The sequence below is a fragment of the Myxocyprinus asiaticus genome, chromosome 36, assembly GCF_019703515.2.
Source record: "Myxocyprinus asiaticus isolate MX2 ecotype Aquarium Trade chromosome 36, UBuf_Myxa_2, whole genome shotgun sequence".
Classification (NCBI taxonomy): Eukaryota; Metazoa; Chordata; class Actinopteri; order Cypriniformes; family Catostomidae; genus Myxocyprinus; species Myxocyprinus asiaticus.
In genome coordinates this window covers 3,520,032-3,523,419 of record NC_059379.1, presented here as the reverse complement: position 1 = coordinate 3,523,419, position 3,388 = coordinate 3,520,032, and positions in this window count along the sequence as shown.

Here is a 3,388-nt window from a genome sequence, read left to right as displayed (position 1 = left end):
TAAATCTGTGCACATCAGACATTACTGAGATCTCTTCTAAACATGAAATTACCTGAGTCAGTTTCTCAGAAGAAAAATATGAGAAACTTAATTAAATGTAAAGATTAACATAAAAGTTTCCAACTGGTTTTCATTTAATCTCATTGCTGTCTAGAGCCTCTTTACTCTGCAAAGGTGGCACAAAAGCTGCATCTAAAGTGGTATTTAGGTGCATTTACACAGACCATTTAATGCTGTTCAGAGCAGGCATAAATGCATTCACACAGCAATAACAACTGCATAAATAATAGAATTATGACAACAGTAACATGAAAATATGAAGTCATACTTTAAATTATGAAATTAAATTATGAAATGTATGCTCAATAATAACAACAACAAAGCTTATTGTCTTTGATACTAGGGGCTGAAGTGGGTTAAAGCAGGCTTAATTTAGTCTGGCTTTTGCATCTTTACACAGAATTTTGAGCAGGCTCAGAGCAGGCTTAAATCTACTGTGTAAAGACGCCTTAGGAGAAACAATTCTTATGATTTTTCTTTCTCTTTCTTATCCACTAAAAGTAGGCTGCTTATAGACGGGTCATTTTCACAGAATATTCACAGAATATTCCCAATGCGCTCTAAGTCCTTGTGGTGGCGTAGTGACTCACCTCAATCCATGTGACGGAGGATGGATCTCAGTTGCCTCCACGTCTGAGACCGTCAGTCCACGCATGTTATCACGTGGATTGTTGAGCGCGTTACCGCGGAGACGTAGCGCATGTGGAGGCTTCACGCTATTCTCCGAGGCATCCACGCACAACTCACTACGTGCCCCACCGAGAGCAAGAACTACACATTATAGCGACTACAAGGAAGTTAACCCAACGTGACTCTGCCCACCCTAGCAACCGGGGCAATTTAGTTGCTTAGGAGACCTGGCTGGAGTCACTCAGCACGCCCTGGATTTGAACTCACGACTCCAGGGGTGGTAGTCAGCGTCAATACTCGCTGAGCTACCCATTTCACATGAACTTTAAACAATATAAAAACAATGACATATTTAAATGAACCATGTGAAAATATTTGTTAAAAATGTAAATTAATATCTTTGTCAACATGGTGGGAAAAATCACTGAATGCACATTTGAGCAGCCTCTTATTTCTCTAAACTTTGACCTTGAAAGTTATTTTCCTCACCAAGTTTTTAACATTTATAACACGAATGATATGAAATCAGCGAGTACTGACATTGACTACCACCTCTGGAGTCGCGAGTTCGAATCCAGAGTGTGCAGAGTGACTCCAGCCAGGTCTCCTAAGCAACCAAATTGGCCCGGTTGCTAGGGAGGGTAGAGTCACATGGGGTAACCTCCATGAGGTCGCCATAATGTGGTTCGCTTTCGGTGGGGCACGTGGTGAGCTGTGCGTGGATGCCACGGTGAATAGCGTGAAGCCTCCACATGCGCTGTGTCTCCACGGTAACGCGCTCAACAAGCCACGTGATAAGATGCGCAGATTGACGGTCTCAGATGCGGAGGCAACTGAGATTCATCCTCCGTCACCCGGATTCACCATGCCACCACGAGGACTTAGAGCGCATTGGGAATTGGGCATTCCAAATTGGGGAGAAAAAGAGGAGAAAATAATAATAATAATAATAATAAGTCAAGGGACATATTTGTCAACATATTTTCATAATGACCCAGTTTTTGCCCTTTTAAAACTGCAGATGAGCAGATGCACAGACTCTGTTTCTGACACTGAGTAGGAAAGACTAAAAATCCATACTCAAATTCACAGCGTACTCCATTAGTAATCATTACTGCAGAGGTATGTGTGCTTTCTCTAGGTGTGTGGGATTGAATTTGTGAGTCAGCGTTAACCGGCTCAACAAATTAGATTAATTTCCAGCATTAATCCTGAATGTGACGTTTTTCCAATATGCGCTTTCCATGTGTTCAGTTATCTAAAGAAAGTTCCCCTAATTCCATTGGACTTGAAAGGACGCCTTCTCTAAACCCATTCCGCCTCTTAAGCAGTCTGATCGATATAGGTAATATATTTTATTCCTAAACACCTCTTACTTGGGATCTAATTATAGACTATCCCTTGAAGGAGAGCTGTGGGTGATTTAGATTTTCCATAATTAGATTTTCTCACATTTTCTGTCAGAAAACACACATAGGGTCTTCTCATCACACTAATGCATCACACTGAAAACGACATTTTTTGTAAATCTGTGTTGCTATTTTGAAAGGCCCTCAGTTTTCTGAGTGCTTGAAGAAAGAGAGTTCCTAAAACCCAAATCCACCAGGGTCAATCCAGTGTCGTGAGCGCTAATGGGAGGATGACCTTTGACCGACATGAGTAATTATTAGACTGAGAGGGGTGAGCTGTGTCAGACACTATCTGAGGACATATTAGTCAGTCTCCCATTTAGTGTTTGGATATAATGACTCTCTGCTACCTGATGACATCCAGGGGTTAATTAAAAACGTTGAGGTTCTGATTAACGTGAAACATACTGGAGATGAAACAAAATGAAGTGTGTGTGTGTGTGTGTGTGTGTGTGTGTGTTCCTTCACACCATAGTTTTGTTTTGTTTTTTTCTGTGAAGACAGGTAGCCTTAATATACTGTAAATAATAGTTAATCCACAGGAATTCCAAACTTTCTTGTCTCAAAAAAAAAAAAAAAAAAAAAAAAAAAAAATATATATATATATATATATATATATATATATATATATATATATATATATATATATATATATATATATATACATTTTTGACCATTTGTTGTACAATTTTAAACAAAATATGTCAATATTTTCCCATAAATATTTTAACTCCTTTGCAAAATTTTGCAGCGCCTTAGAGGACAAGGAGGGAATTTATTTTCTGAAATAGTTTTGCTTTCCCTAGCAATACCTATATCCATCCCTTAATTATATAATGTTTTAGTACAGTAACCAAAGTTGAACTATGGTATTAGTAATAAACCCATAGTAACCACAAAGCTTACCATGGCTTTACTACAGTAACCATAGTTTAGTCCTGATATTTGTAGTAAAATCATATAATATTATAGTGTAAGGGGGTTTTGAGGAAAGGAGGAGGCGAGAACCGGCTTGACAACTTAAATAATAATTTATTAACCCAAAAACACAACCAAAAACACACAACTAAAACCACAGCACAGCTGTCTGTAATTCTCTCTCTCTCGAACTGTCGTCCCCGGCCGCCTTTATCCCTCGCGCGCCCCATCAGGCTGATTGGGGACCGGGTGTGTCTCATTCCAACCCGGCCCCGCCCTCCTCGGCTCTACATATAGGAAAAACCAAAACTATGGTAATAAAAATCATAATCATGCTGCCAAAGGAAAAACAAAACAAAACATTGTCACTA